Below are 16,029 nucleotides of genomic sequence, written 5' to 3' on the forward strand. Positions count from 1 at the left end.
TCTCTCAGGTAGACATAGGGGAAGTTGTCCATTTGTCCCAATTGAATCAGATGAGCAGGAGAGAGAGAAAGAAAGAGCTAAACATTATGAAGACACAAAGCACCAAATAGTACATCTCCTCATTAATCCTCTAAATGACCTCACATATGAATTGCCCAGGAGCAGCAATTACATCAAATTCTGGTATCCTACTACCACCATCTTTGGGGCAGATGATCAACCGTCTAACACTACTCTGCCTCTTTAATAAAGAAAGCAGCAGAGCCACTCAGTCCTTACACATCTCCAGTTCAAACAACTGAAACAATGTTGCAATGTGAATAAACTAATGTTTCAATATCAAACCCTGATATTTCCAGCATCAATTTTTTAAAGTTTCTCTGCAACTCGAAAAAGGACAATTCAGAAGCTGAACAAGGGAGTAAAAAATGGTCTTTAACTAACAATAAGTAATAACTTTACTTATTTTGTATTACAAAGTGCAACTTTAAAAAATAACTAAAAGAACTTCAGAAGAGTCCTTTTAAAATGTCACAGGATGGTCACATTTTGTCCAATTAGGATCAGCTCCATAAGGATGAAAAAAGTGCATTGCATTCTGTAGAAACACATGAGAGAGAGAGAGAGAGAGAGAGAGAGAGAGAATCTTTCTGCTTCTGATTTGACCTTTATTATATTTTGTGTGTTATAATAGGAAGAAAACTAATTGTTACAAAACAGAACTGTAGTAATTGCTATAATTCTAAAGGTTTCAGAGTAGCATTCTAAAGTTGCCAACCTTCAGGAAGGAAAACACAGACAAGGAATCGTGTTACAAGCAGCCTATTTTGTTCCACAAAACCCTGTTCATAGTGCTGTGGAATTTATGACTTCACTGAAAGTCAGGTCTCATAATTGGCACAGCATGTTGCCAGTTAATTTGGATAAACCTCCTCATTTCTTTCTGTCTGATACCTATTTTTTGTGTTGAAAAGGAGCTCTTCCTTTTAAAGGCAAGTAGAGAAAAATGTATCTAATATGGCAGAGGAGTCTTTAAAATTCAGGGAGGTTTGTGTGAACCGAATAAGTATTTGGGCCCAGATCTTCAAAGACATTTATGCTCCTAACTTCCATGGATTTTAATGGGAGTTAGGTACCTAAATACCTTTGAGGATTTGAGTCTTGGGACATAAATCTTTAAGAGCCTGCTCCAACACCAACTGAAATCAGTAAAAGTCTTCCCAACAATTTCGATGAGTGCTGGATCAGGCCCTAAGAGGACATACTTTGTAAACTTTCCAGAACTTCCTGTTTCAGATCAAGAGAGAAATGCTAGCTTTCTTGCAGTATTTCATTAGGCACATGTGGAAAAAATAACCAATTTATTTTTAATCTTCAAAAAGGTGCATAGAGAACTAGAATCAGGCTCTTGTCTATGTACATATACCAACATTTCTGTGGAAACACTGGAGTTTTATACAAAAACTACTAAGGTTTACAGGTGACTTTTCTTCTCTTTGGGCTTGATCCTTCTCACATGGAAGACTCCAATGGTGCAGGATTGGGCCCTCAAAATCTTAAAAATGAGAACAAAAACTATTTACCTATTATTTCTTTGATGAATCTGGCACTAACAAATTATACTATCCTGTTCATGTAGTTGATACACACTTTGCAACCTACATATTTACTTATTTGCATAGTACACTCATGTCCAGTGTACCCAGGGTCCTATATATTCAGAGGTTAACTCCATAACACTTATATATTGACAGAAATTGCTCATAACAGACTCTTTTGAAGAATCATTCACACAGTATTGCTACCATTTTGTACTTTAAACCAAACTGAAGTATTTGAATGCTCTGGGCTGTGCATGCTCTTTGACAATTATCAACTTAATCATAGTAACAGTTAAAATATTGAAAAAGTTGCTGTAGACCATTTTACAATATGATAGACAGCTAGCACACAAAATTCTAGCCTGACAACAATTCATTTATACTCTGTGTCTTTGCATTTGTAATTGAGTCATAAACCTTGAAATGAGTGTATTTATAGTAAAAGCAATTCAAACTTTTCCCATCCAAAGTGCAATCAGCTGTGAAGTTTGGGGCTTTTTTTAAGCAGTTGCACTTCATGTGCAAATTTTCTGACATTTTGCCTGGAATGGTCACAAAAGCAAAATGCAGGCTTTGTGACTGAAAACTTTTTAGGAGAATTGGATTGCTTATCTAGGCTAGTAAGTATAAAATAGAGACTTTCTCTTCTAAGTCACTGAGGTTTAAATCCAGCCCAAGTTGATAGTAACCAAAAGCTGTTTGAATCTGATGGCTGCTCAATAAACTATGGGAAATAAATTGTTCTCAGTCTACATCTGAAAGATTGACACAATCCCACCAGACTGCTGGGGACCTAAAAAATAGGTAAGATGGGACCCAGGGGCAAAATGCCACATGTAGATTTGTTTTCCATTTACTTTAAAATATTATTCAGGTTTCTGCCAACCAAGGCTTAAGTCTTGCTAATTTAAGGTACTTTATGCAATATGCTCTACTGGTCAGACCTGGTAAATCTCATTCATTTTGAAGAAGAATTACTCATCTTTGAATTCATTTTAAGGTGGTTTTAAGAGTATCTCACTCTCTTATTGCTTGTCTACATGGGAAATTATACCACAAGAGCTATAGCACTTCTCATGTGGAAATGGTTATGGAATAAGAGTAACATTACCCCAGTGTAATTATTTTTTTTCTCCAACCCAAAGCGAATAAACACTTTATTGTTTGTCAGAAAATGTTTATGTCAAAAAAAAAAAATTCAACCGGCTCTGCTTGTTACGACAAAGGATTTCACAGAGTGGTCTCTAAAATCTCACTTATTCAAATGGTCAAAGTTTGACAGGCCCATGCGACTAATGCTGCACCTTTCCTTACTTTAGTGATGGAATGATGTACATCTTTAGAATAATTTTAATTTTTAAAAGGGTCACTCATTTTTCTAGGCAAAGCTGAACAGTTTAAAAGCGCATTGTTCTTGAAATTACTATTGCCAGCCTTGGTACTTGTTTTTTCATCCACTTTGTATCTGTCATCTTCTTGTTTATTATGTATGGGGCAAAACTGGACTTTCAACAGTTCTGATTGCTTTTACCAAAATGTTAGTAACTTAAACGAGTATTGTCATCCTAACCTCATACCATTTTAGGCCAATTCCTAGAGTGGGCTGTTTAACTACCTAACATATTCTCTAGCATTGATCTGCCCTTGAGATGCAAAAACTGCAAATATTACACACTTTAGTGTCAGGAGTTAGGCTCCTGCTGAGAATTTTTCATTCAAATCAATTTGCATTTAAATCAGTTCTCTCTGTGCTTCTTGTATGCAGCTGGGATATTCAGGCTTATGCTGGGGTTTCAGAATTTGAGAAAGGAACTCTAAAAATCACAGCCTACTATTAAAAAGAACAGGAGTACTTGTGGCACCTTAGAGACTAACAAATTTATTAGAGCATAAGTATTACTATTGGTACCTTAACCTGCTAGGCATTATTATACCATTCAGCACGATTAACTTTTTTGCTATTTACTGTGCAATACAAGCAAAATTCACCCCTGTGCAGGCCAGGCAAGGCTAGTGTATGACTTATATCTCAAATATATCTTATATCTCACCTTTGTCTGACTTGTCCTCATCCATCCCTCCACAAATGCAAGTTGATGCCACACCATTCTGTTTTGTTGTGAGCATGTTCTTTCCATTTCTGGCCAAAGAGTTTTGTCCTGGGGTCGGCCAAGCGTGTTTTTGGTCTACCCAGCAGTCGCTTGTGGTCTGGGGATCCAGTCACTGATGCGGGTTGTCCACTTATTGTCTTGCCTGCAGACTACATATCCCACCCATCTTCGCTTTGCATTGGTCACCTCTGTGTGCCTTCTGATCTCCTCATTTGGTATATGATCATGGAGCGATATCTTACACATTTACCTTTCCATTGCTCTCTGAGCTAGCTGAGGGCTCCTGCAGTGACAGGGGGTGGAGAGGAGCCCTAGCCACTGTGGCTCCACTCTGGCCCCACTTCCTTCCCCCCCACCGAGGCTTGTACCACTTGGTGGTGCAAATGTGGGGTGGAGGGGAAAGGGGAGGGAGGGGGCAGGCCTGGGGTTTCCGGCTGCCACGCACCATGGACATCTGAGCTGCACTATAGCATGGCCCCTGCCTCCTCCCTGGGCTCTCTGGCCCCTGCCAGGCCTGGGACAGCACTGGTGGTAGCATGCAGCTCCCCTCCACCCCATGTGTCCACCCCAGCCCTGCCATTATTCGAATGCGGATGCCAGGGAGCGTGGGGGTCCCGGACCCTGCTGGGCAGGCCCAGGAGGTGGCATCAGCACCCAGTGGACAGACACTCTGACCAGTGTGTGCTCCTTGCTCTAGGTAATTCCCCTTGGCCCAGGCCCCACGGAGCAACTGGATTCCTTTTGCCCCCTCCCATCACCAGCGCCCATAGGGGAGGACCACTGCCCCCTTCCCCATCTCCCCACAGCACCCCTGGTCTAGGGAAGGATGTGGGTTGGGTCCAGTTCAGTCTGGGGAGGGATGTGGGTCGGATCCAGTTCAGGGATTTGGTCTAGGGTGGGATGTGGGTCTGGTCTGATTTAGAGGATTTGCCTGGTCTTTTGGGGGCATAGCTCGTCCAGATCCTAGTCTCTGTGCCTGGGGGGAAGGACTAGCAAGACTAGTATGAATAATGATGCTGTAAATAAAATGTATTAAAGTTTTTCATATTTTTTGTTTTTAAAACTTTTTAAACAATTTTTAAATTTAATTCAAACCCTGGTAGTTCATATGAGAAATGTGAAGGATGAGATATTGTGATGGTTCCCCTTTTAGTGGGAGCAGTACATGGCTGGTGTTTTGGTCAGTCTTGGCTTTTTAAGCTGTTTTTACCCACACACTCTCCAACAAAGAAAGTAACAGAACGCCACTGGCCATCACCTACAGCCCCCAACTAAAACCTCTCCAGCACATCATCAAGGATCTACAACCTATGCTGAAGGACGATCCCTCACTCTCACAGACCTTCGGAGACAGGCCAGTCCTCGCATACAAACAGCCCCCCAACCTGAAGCAAATACTCAACAGTAACAACATACCACACAACAGAAACACTAACCCAGGAACCAACCTCTGCAACAAACCTTGTTGCCAATTCTGTCCGCATATCTATTCAAGGGACACCATCATAGGACCCAGTCACATCCGCCACACCATCAAGGGCTCATTCACCTTCACATCTATCAATGTGATATATGCCATCATGTGCCAGCAATGCCCCTCTGTCATGTACATTGGCCAAACCGGACAGTCTCTATGCAAAAGAATAAATGGACACAAATCAGACATCAGGAACTGTAACATTCAAAAACCAGTAGGAGAACACTTCAATCTCCCTGGACACTCAATAACAGACTTAAAAGTCGCCATTCTTAAAAAAACAAAAACAAAAAAACCTTCAATAACAGACTTTAACGAGAAAATGCAGAACTGGAATTAATTTGCAAACTTGACACCATCAAATTAGGCCTGAATAAGGACTGGGAGTGGCTGGGTCACTACAAAAAATAATTTTCACTCTGTTGATACTCACACCTTCTTGTCAACTACTGGGAATGGGCCACATCCACTTAAATTGAATTGGCCTCGTTAGCACTACAAAAAGTAATTTTCCCTCTGTTGATATTCACCCCTTCTTGTCAACTGTTGGGAATTGGCCTCATTAGCACTGACCCCTCCACTTGGTAAGGCAACTCCCATCTTTTCATGTGCTGTATATTTATACCTGCTAACTGTATTTTCCACTCCATGCATCTGGTGAGGTGGGTTATATCCCAAGAAAACTTATGCCCAAATAAATGTGTTAGTCTCTTAGGTGCCACAAGGACTCCTCATTGTTTTTACTGACACAGACTAACACGGCTACCCCCTGAAACCTTTCCCCACCTGGGCTGTGCTGTGAGGCATTAGCAGTTGCTGTTCTCATGCCCTCTCCTTACGCAGCCCAGGGTGGGAAAGTGACCTCGATGCAGTGAGCCCTGATGTTGCTCCTCCCTCCCCAACTCACAGCCCCCTAGGGGTGTGCAGGGCAGAGGAGCAGGACAGAGGAGCGGAGGAAGTGAGAAGCAATGCCAGCTGCTTCGTGAATCCAGGTCACTTTCCCCACATGGGTGCAGGAGGGGGATGCCAGTGTTAGGAGTGAAGGGAGTTCAGGGATTAGGGGCACAGGAGGGGGAGCAGGCCTTTGGGCGAAGGGTGGGAGGGGAGCCTGGGGAGTTCATGGGGGCCAGGGGCACCAAAATGCAAGTTCACCCAGGATGCTATTTTCCCTAAAGCTGGTCCTGAACATTGACATGTGAGGAGTAGAGGTCATTGTAGAATTTTGGACATATTTCATTCATCTTGCTACTTTCTGATGTCCTTTCACTTTTTCATCTTTCAGCACTCCCAGGATAATCTGTTTCAGCCTAACATCTCTTTCTACCTTCTTCAGACTCTCGTTCTTTTTGGCCGCCTCTCCCAATTTCTTCTTTCTAAAGTCTTCGTAGTTTTCTTTGATCTTCACATGAATTTCTTTACCCAGTGTTCTGTATTCTTCGCCCATTTTTCCTTCTAATTTCATGCACACCCTCTTCGCCATCAGATTCACAGTTTCCTCGCTGATCCTCTGCTTGTGTCTCAGCATTTTCAATGCCTTTGCCTTCTTAGATGCTGAGATTATCTGCGAGATAAACTCTTCGTAGTCCTCATTGATGTCCTTGTTGACCTTATACTTGAGGTCCATTTCACTCACTTCCTGTACAAATGCCTCTTTGTTGAAGTGCCATTTTTACTTCGGTTTCTCGCTTCTCTTAACTCGGTCTTCGTAGACGTTGTCAACTCATAGTTTTGAGCGCAACATATGATGATCTGAGCATGTGAAAATGATTTGTTCTCCTATTGTCACTACATCGTTGAAGATTATTCTGGTATCCATCATTACATAATCAATCTGATTCAGTGTGACTCCTTCTGGGATTTTCCATGTCAAGTGCCGATGCTGTTCTTTTTATAATATCGTGTTCATTATGTGGAGATGGTTTGCCTCTGCAAATGCAAGCGGACGTACTCCACAATCATTTCTTAACCTTTACCAAATTTCCCCACGTACTTTTCTTTCTGACTTTCCTTTCCACCTATTATTGAATTGAAGTCACCTTGGATAATTGTGTAGGTGGATTTTTTCTGCATTACCTCCTCCAGCTCTTCGTAGAAATGTTCCATGTCTTCATCTTCTGCTTGCTGCATGGGAGCATACACCTGAATAATTTTAATTGTTCTCCTTCATTTTATCTGAAGTGTGAGAACTGCTATCTGGAGTGATATGATGTCACAGTTGACTATCCTTGGAACGGTCTCTTTCCCGACAATGAATCCAACGCCTCCAGGCCTTACGCTATAGTTGAATGATCTTGCTAGGAATACTTGCTATCCACTTTTCCATTGTGCAGTGAGGTCTTTTGTTCTTCTTGTTTCGCATATCCTAATGATGTCGGCTTTTATTGATTTTGTGACTTCAATGTAAGTATTGATGTAGGGATCAGATGATAGTGTTCTTATATTGTGACTTGCAACAAATAGTTGGACTATTCTTTTAGCCATTTTCCATTTTTCGTCCTGTGCCACCCCAGGTTGTGAGTGTTGGTCAGGCCGACGCATGAGTCTGTGCTCAGTTTCCCAGTTTATTCTGCTTTGTGTGGCTTGTTTGGCAGGAGAAGATTGTAGGAGTGCATTTGGGGTGCCAGACCTTGTGCCCTGTAGCTGCTAGACATGTTTATTATAGACACACTTGAAATGTTTATTCTCAATGTACCTATTACAACTAAACAGATTCTCTAAAAATAGATTTTTACATACAAACTCTTTGAGTTTGATCCTACAGGAAAATTCTCATAGACTTCAATGGGAACTGTATCCATTTATCTTAGACCTGGTCTACACCTAAAATTTAGGTTAACATAGAAATGTAGCTCAGGAGTGTGAAAAATTCAGAGCCCTGAGACACGTAGATAAGCCAATCTAAGCTCAGGTATAGACATGGCAAGACACTCCCATTGATTTCAAATAGAAGTTTTACTGGAGAAGAGGAAGAAGATTGAGTCTTGAGGATCATCCACAAAATATTATATGAAATCCAAATAATTTAAAATTTTCCTAAACTGTCAACATGATTTAAACTGCATTTTGTTTTGTTTTTAAAAAATGAGCATCTGAAGATGCTGAGAGGGAACTGCAAATATGGCTGTGCTGCCTGCAACCTTATTTTTTAGTAAACAAAATAGTAACATTGCCTCAAGATAGGATATACAGTGATAATTACTGAAGAGAAGGCATATAGGTTGACAGAGGAAAAAATTGGACAGCTTTCAGTACTGCACCATCTATTGGGATCCAAATAGTAGCACTAAGGGTATGGCTACACTACGAGGCTGTGCCACTATAGTTGTGCCGCTAAAAGGTGTGTAGTGTAGCTGCTGTTTGTTGGCAGGAGAGAGTGCTCCTGCCAACAAAGCACTGTTCACACTGGTGCTTTTTGTCAGTAAAACTTTCGGTGTTGGGGTTTTTTTTAACACCCCTGAACAACAAAAGTTTTGCAGATGAAGTGCCAGTGTAGACAAAGCCTAAGCTTGACACTGTACAAACACAAAGGCTTATGGGTCTAAAGCAGTGATACTCAGACTGAGGCTCGCGAGCTGCAAGTGGTTCTTTAATGTGCGTCCTGGGGCTTTTTGCAGCACATGATTTTAAAACACTATGTGATTTAACTATTAGCCAATCTAAGTTATAAAGCATTTGGGAGGCTTTTACTACATTATTAACCAATTGTAGATGATAAAATAACAATACTTGGTCAGTCATTTTGCTGTGAGAATAATTATACATAAATAATAAATGAAACAATGAATTCACACTACCGTGGCTCTTTTGGGTAATGTTGATTGCTAATTTGGCTTCTGAACCACTGAGGTCTCCGTATTCCTGGTCTAGAGTGTGACTAGTTCATTGGCTCAGACTGGAGAGATCTAAAGAGCACTGTTTTGGGGGAGTATTCCTATTAATATAAATTTGGTGTTAAATATGCTATTTTTTTCAAGTTATTATGGAAGAAAGATAATACCACAGGGACAGTGAAGTAAAGATTTACTTCTGGTGATTAGTCATAATTTGGCAAAAGATGGAAATTTAATGAATGTTAAAGGAGATAAGAAAACATTTCCGAGAAATGAAAGTATTATTTATGGGCATTTAAATGAGCTAAAGCAGAGATATAGTTAGTTGATAGAAATGTAGAGGTTTTTGCTATCATTATAAAACACATTGGCTACTTTAAAACAAACACTTTGGGTCTGATTCACTACTGCATTACTCCTGTGTAAGGGAGTTACGCTGGTTTAAACTGGAGTAACACAATGGTGAATGAGGCCTTTTCTTTGTATTAAAAAGAATAATTAATAACACATTACAGTTCAAAGTTTCAGCTCAGCAGAGAGTGCAGGCATTTGTCATCTAGCAGCCAGATTACATTAAGGAATATATATGGTATATAGACACATCCACACAAAGACTGTTCATTAGAGTGCCCTCCCCTCTATGGAATGGGTCTAGAAGAGACCTTTAGCATCCATTGTCCAGCAAAGTTAACCTACTGCTATATAACTAGAAATCAAATTATACTCTGATTCCTCTCTGCCTTATGTAGTCATCAGGTTTATAAGACATGATACTCCACTTCTTTGTCCCATGTACAGTCATTTATACCTGTGCAGAGCGGGCCCATTTGCCACCCATTGGGATTTGACCATTTTGCTCAGGATAACCTTACAACCCTTAACCATCTTCCTCTGGTTCATCTAGATTAGCAAGAAATCTATTTGCATGCTTATTCCACCAATTTGGTATATGTGAAGATGACTTTCTTTTTTCTTAAACCACGTGTTGGAAGTCACCCACTGATATATATGAAGCAGAGCAGCGCCCTCGGTGTTATATGATCCCAATACCTAATATCTCAGGTTCTGCTCATAATCTGAACTAACACCCATATGAGCGTTGGAATCTCCCACAATATCTGCTACATTTTGCAGGCTCTGCCTAAACTCTTCCTTTTGTTCTTCAAATCAACCCTTATTCTGGGGTTTATACTGACATCAGAAATAATCTGCACTCCTTCACTTGAATTTGGACAGCCATTAAATGGTCATTCACCCTGATGATTTCCTGAACAGTTTTACAGAGTTCACCGTGAACCACCACTCCTACATCATTTCTCCTTCTACTACCAAAAGAGTAAATACATTTGTTAGTCTCTAAGGTGCCACAAGTACTCCTTTTCTTTTTGCGAATACAGACTAACACGGCTGCTACTCTGAAACCTACCAAAAGAGTAGAACTTACAGCCCAGACCCAGTTCTTAGACTGTATTTCCTAACCAGTTGGCATCCTGCACACAGAATATATCTACATTTCTTCAGACCATCATCTTACCATAGAATCATAGGACTGGAAGGGACCTTGGGAGGTCATCTAGTCCAGTCCCCTGCATTCATGGCAGGACTAAGTATTATCTAGACCATCCCTAACAGGTGTTTGTCTTGGCCAACTCCATGCCTTTACCTGTTAAGAATGACATACTGCAAGTAGCAACTCAGAGATTTGTTAGGCATTTGTTTTGTGAGTCTGAATTTTTGTCTGGTAATTCATCTTTTAGGCTATTTTCTGCAACTCTGAGGAGATGGCCTGACACCAGCCACCAGGAATCCTATTGGCCCAGGGCTACCAGGCTTCAGGACAGTGAACTCCCAGCCGAGGACTCAACATCCCTCCTGCCATTGCAAGAGCCCCTGGCAAGTCAATATGTAGGCAGGACTAGCCAATGCTAAGAACTAGTAACTATTCCCGCCCTTCAGGTGCAAGCTGAAAAAGAACAAAGATTCAGCATGTCACCTTGTGCCATAATCTGGGTCTCTGGCTGAGGAGGCCTGACAAGATTGGTGGCAGTTTAAAATATCCTTTAAAAAATTTCTTTCCTTAACCACCTACCTAAACTTATCCCTTCCATTTCCATCTTGCTAGCTACAATGAGCTTTCGAAATGGTCACCAAAACACTTCAGAGCAAATATTTTTCATGCTATTATTTGTGATATTTGTGCATTCTACAAACATTCTTAGGAAACAAAACTTGCACACTTGAGTGTTAATGGAAAAGAAAACTGAGGGGAGAGTATAAAGAGAAGCACAGTAAACTGTTAGGTATAATTCATAAAAAATACTGACTTTTTAATTGTATTTCCATTGCTCAACTCTAAATTAAGCTTTGATTGACAGCTTTCTTTCTTTCCCAGGGCTTCCATTTTCTTATGCACAGTTATAGTTTAATGTATTTCCTACCTCAGCACGTTTTACATTACATCAGAGTATAAATGTTTCAACTTCCCCACCCCACTTTTTTTTTCCTTTGATTGATCATATACTTTTTCTAAAGGTATTTGAAATAAATGTTCCCCAGTAATCACTAACTTGAATAGGCATATGTGCTTGGCTATTGATATAATATCCAGAATTAAACTGACTGTCAAGGTTAATTTTTTTTGGTTAATGATTTCAGCAGAATACCTCGATACAGTCAGACCAATATTCAGTAGGGATACCTGGATTATGCTATAGTATGTACATCACATGGATTTAGGATTACTAAATCTCTTCATATCCCATACTCTTGATCACGTGTTTTGATTTGTTGAAGTTACCAAAAAAAAAAGCCATTTCTAGTAGCTCTTCAATCCATTATTCCAATGTTTTAGTGATATCATTGGTGGAATTAGGGCTCCGTTTCTAATTACTGATATGACTGTTGAATGAAGAAAACATCTGCACATTTGCAGCTTTGACATGTGAGGATTTTGGCTCTGGTATCCTCCAGCTTTGAACAGCCTCCTCACTTTTTGATTTATTAGCGCATTAACTTAGATTTTTTTTTCGGTTGCTAAGCTTAGAAATGCTTTTAGGAACTTTGCTGCTCCCCTTCCAATTTAAGATCTTCCTTCTAAAAAAATTAGGGCCAACATTTTCAACCCTGGGTACCTGAAGTTAAGCTCCTAACTCCAGATGTCGGTACCCAAATAAAAGTTGCTTGATTTTCAAAGGCACTGAGCACCCGCAGCTCCCATTGACTACAGTAGGATTTGTAGGGCCTCAGAATGTATGCATTAGTCATTGTCATGTGCTGTCAGTTGTAGTAAAGCTGATTATATGTGCTTCCGTTTCATGTCAAGTATTCAACATTAATTTCAGTATTACTGGCAAAGAGTCCTGTGGCACCTTATAGACTAACAGACGTATTAGAGCATAAGCTTTCATGGGAGAAAGGCTGCAGAAGTAGTGGGCCAGGAAAGCTCTGCCCTTCAGGCACTGCTGAGCATGCTTCTGGGGAAAGGAGCAGTATAAAGATTGTTCCAGCAGCCTAGGCAGTGGGAAGGAAAGAAGTCATTTCTAGAAAGAGCACTGCCTGGACATGGGAGGAGAAGCTCTTACTGAGGAGGTCTGGCTGTAAATCTTTCTCCCCCTCCTTTGAGACATCACCCCAGAGGGCAGGAGAACCATGTGTAGGGATAATAAAGGGTTGCCTGCATCAGCCCTGAGACTCTGAGGTTGGGAGCAAAGGGCCATAAATGAACAGCAGTGATGCCCCAGACTGAGGAATTGGGTGGGGTAGAAAGTGGCCCAGAGGAAGGCAAGAAGGGTTGGGGCTGAGTGTAGCCATTCCATGCTGTCACACTATCAGGATTCTGGGCTGGGACCTGGTAGAGCATGAGGGCTCAAGTCCCCTTATCCTCCTCATATCCCCCTACTCAGAGCCCAGAGATAGGCAGGACTTCGGGGTTACCGACACAGGAAGCTGACACAGCTGAACCCTGTTTGGGGACGGGAAGGGGGGGTCCTGCACACATAGAACTAGAAGAGACTGGAGCAGCAATCCTGACCACTAGTCAACTGACCAAATAGACAACCCTGCTATACCTACATATATTTGTGTTGCTTATTTAAAAGCTCACATCAAATATTTGTTAGAGAGGCATAGTTAATAATAAAACATTGAACTTCATGCGTTGTATCCTCCTTCAGATTTGATAACACTTATGATAAATGAGCTGTGCTGTCTGTTGGCTAACTAGCCATTGAAATTGGCTATCTATGGTTAACTACGGCATTCTCCAGCTCTCAGTTCTTTGACCAATTTCTTTTTGCTATGATATGGTATAATAAGGGGGACAGTAAAGTCTACTGCAATCTAATGTAGCAGGGGACTGGGAGTCAAGAGACCTGGGATGTATTTATACCTCTGTCGCAGAGGAAAATGAGAACTGTAAGACTTCCTACCTAAATGGAGTGTGTACTAACATTAACATTTGTATAGTGCTTACAGACAAGGCCAGCCTTAGGGAAAATGGCATCCTGGGTGAAGTTGTATTTTGGTGCCCCGATCCCCTTGGATTCCCGCTTACCCCTGCAGGCTCCCTGGGCTCCTCCCACCATCACTCCCAAGCCCCACTGCCTCCCCCCAATGCTTAATTTGTATTGAAAGAGGTGCCAGAGCTCAGTTCCAGCACACATTAAGCACTGACTGAGTGGCTGGATAGAGGCAGCTGCTGGCCGGGCACCCAGCTCTGAAGGCTACACTACCACCAGCAGCAGCACAGAAGTAAGGGTGGCCTGGCATATGGTGTATTGCCACCCTTACTCCTGTGCTGCTGCTGCTGCTCGTGGTGCCTGGCCCTCAGCCTAAGACTCAAAGCTTAAGACATGCTGTTGCCTGGGGGCTGAACCTGGATGCTTGCTCAGACAGCGCCAGCCAACAGCAGCTCTGTCTCCCACCCCAGCTCAGTGGAGACCAGGTACATGGGTGGGGGGATGGGTATAGCCCAACATCAGCCCCCACCCCACTCTGCACAGTAGAAAGGAGGCTCCTGGTTCCGAGCAGTTTGGCCAGGGGCATCTCCAAGGTGGTGATGGGGGCAGGAGGAATGGCGGCTGCAGATAGTGGCCAAGCAGAGCAATGGCAGGAGGAGGGACACCCCTACTCCAGAGTGCCCCTAAGTTAGGTATGACTTTGAGATCCTCAGAAAATACATCAATTAATACTAGTACTAATATCTGTCTGCTGTGCAAGTTCATTCACAGATCAGAGTCTGGCCTACTAACCTGTGTTGGCATGCACTGTGTTCATGCCCCTTTGTAATATGCCTGGAATGTCTCTTGACCATATTATACTCTTATTTACCCTATGGTATGAATCTAGATTAACTCCAGAATTTGACCCTCTCACACTTTTAACTGTACTAGAAACTCACTTTAGCCAAATTAGGATCTGATCCAAATCCCATTAATGTCAAAGGTCTCAGACCCTTAATACAGCATGGTCCATAATAATATTGTTATAGTCCTTAGGGCAAGAGTTTCTGGTTCAGAGGAGAAAAAAAATCACCAGTGGCCTATACAATCTCAGGTGGTAAAGCCTCAGTGGTAAGTGTAGGAGTTTTTGTTCTTCTGTAAGCTGCACTTTGACAGTCTTGCTATGGTACAGTCTTAGATCTTTATAATTCCACCTGTTCTGCAGAAAAGGAGCAGCTTTTCTATCGCAACTTCATATTACTCACTAAAATTCACCCTGCAGGTCAGGAAGTCCTCTGTAGACAGATGGAATTTGAAGACAACAGAATTATACAGAAAAAGCTTTCAAGAACTGTCTGTATCCATCAATGCTGATGAGCATAGTGGGAAGAGATCCAGTATATTTTTCTTCACTACAAGATCATAAATTATGGGATATATATTAACCAAACTCTAATCTTTGTGCACTTCTTACTGGAAGTCTGTGTTTATGAACACAGACATCATCTGTTTAGATTTTATAAATTAAACACCTGTTTAACCTTAAAAAAAATATTTTATTTATAATCCATATTAGTTCCAAGAAGCCTGTCAGGTCCAAAGTAAAAGGCATGGAGGCTGTTGTTTGACTCTCTGCAAGAAATGAAAAATGCTGCATAATTAAATAAAATGACTGCAAAATCAGAATTAGATTCAAGTTAATGATATCTGGGGGAATGTCATTAGACACCTGCAAACAAAAACCTTGTGATCCTTGATACATATATATATATATATATATATATATATAGTAATTCTTGTATAATTTTGCTGCTTTCCATATTTAGAAAGATTGAGAAATAATTGAAGTGACTATACATATAAAATTACTATGATAGAAATGAATAGATGCATGATTTGCTGTGGGAAGTGGTACATGTCAAATTGGCATATTAGCTTTTTCATTAACAGGAATGAAATGCTAGGCGTTGTCTATTGAAGCCAAACCTCTCCCTTGTTTAGGTTGCAAGTAGCTTTCATTATAAGGCTCTGTTTTGGCTCCCCTATAACTTCCGCTTGGAAAAATAATTTGTCATGAGACTTGCCAGATGTATTCTGAAAGCAAAAAAGAATAGAATGAAGAAAAGTGGTCAAACAGTTTTTAAGTTGCAGGTCATTACAAATTTACCCTGATTTGAAATGTTGACTATCATTCATTATTTGTCTCCCGCTACCTTAAAAATGCCTTTGCACTCCCACTTCAAATTTTTTATATAGGAAATATATGTGCCAGCAACATCTGAAAGAAAATAGATTTTAAATTAACAAAGCTATTGAAGATTTGTATTGTGAATTATTTGGGGCCCAATACAGAGTTCACTAATGTCAGTAGGAATGGTGTGCAATTAATCCAGTGGCAGCAGGATTGGTCACTATGGAACAGATTTTCAGAAGAGTTTCTCTCTTGCTTAGGCACCTCAAAAGGTGGCCATATTTTCAAAAGATCTCAGTGCTCTGAGTTGTAAGCTGTTCTGAAAAATCTGGTCATATGTGTGTGAGTATGTTGCTTACTATTTGCAGAATGCAAACTAA

This window comes from Dermochelys coriacea, chromosome 3 (genome assembly GCF_009764565.3).
Source record: "Dermochelys coriacea isolate rDerCor1 chromosome 3, rDerCor1.pri.v4, whole genome shotgun sequence".
In the NCBI taxonomy this organism is placed as follows: Eukaryota; Metazoa; Chordata; order Testudines; family Dermochelyidae; genus Dermochelys; species Dermochelys coriacea.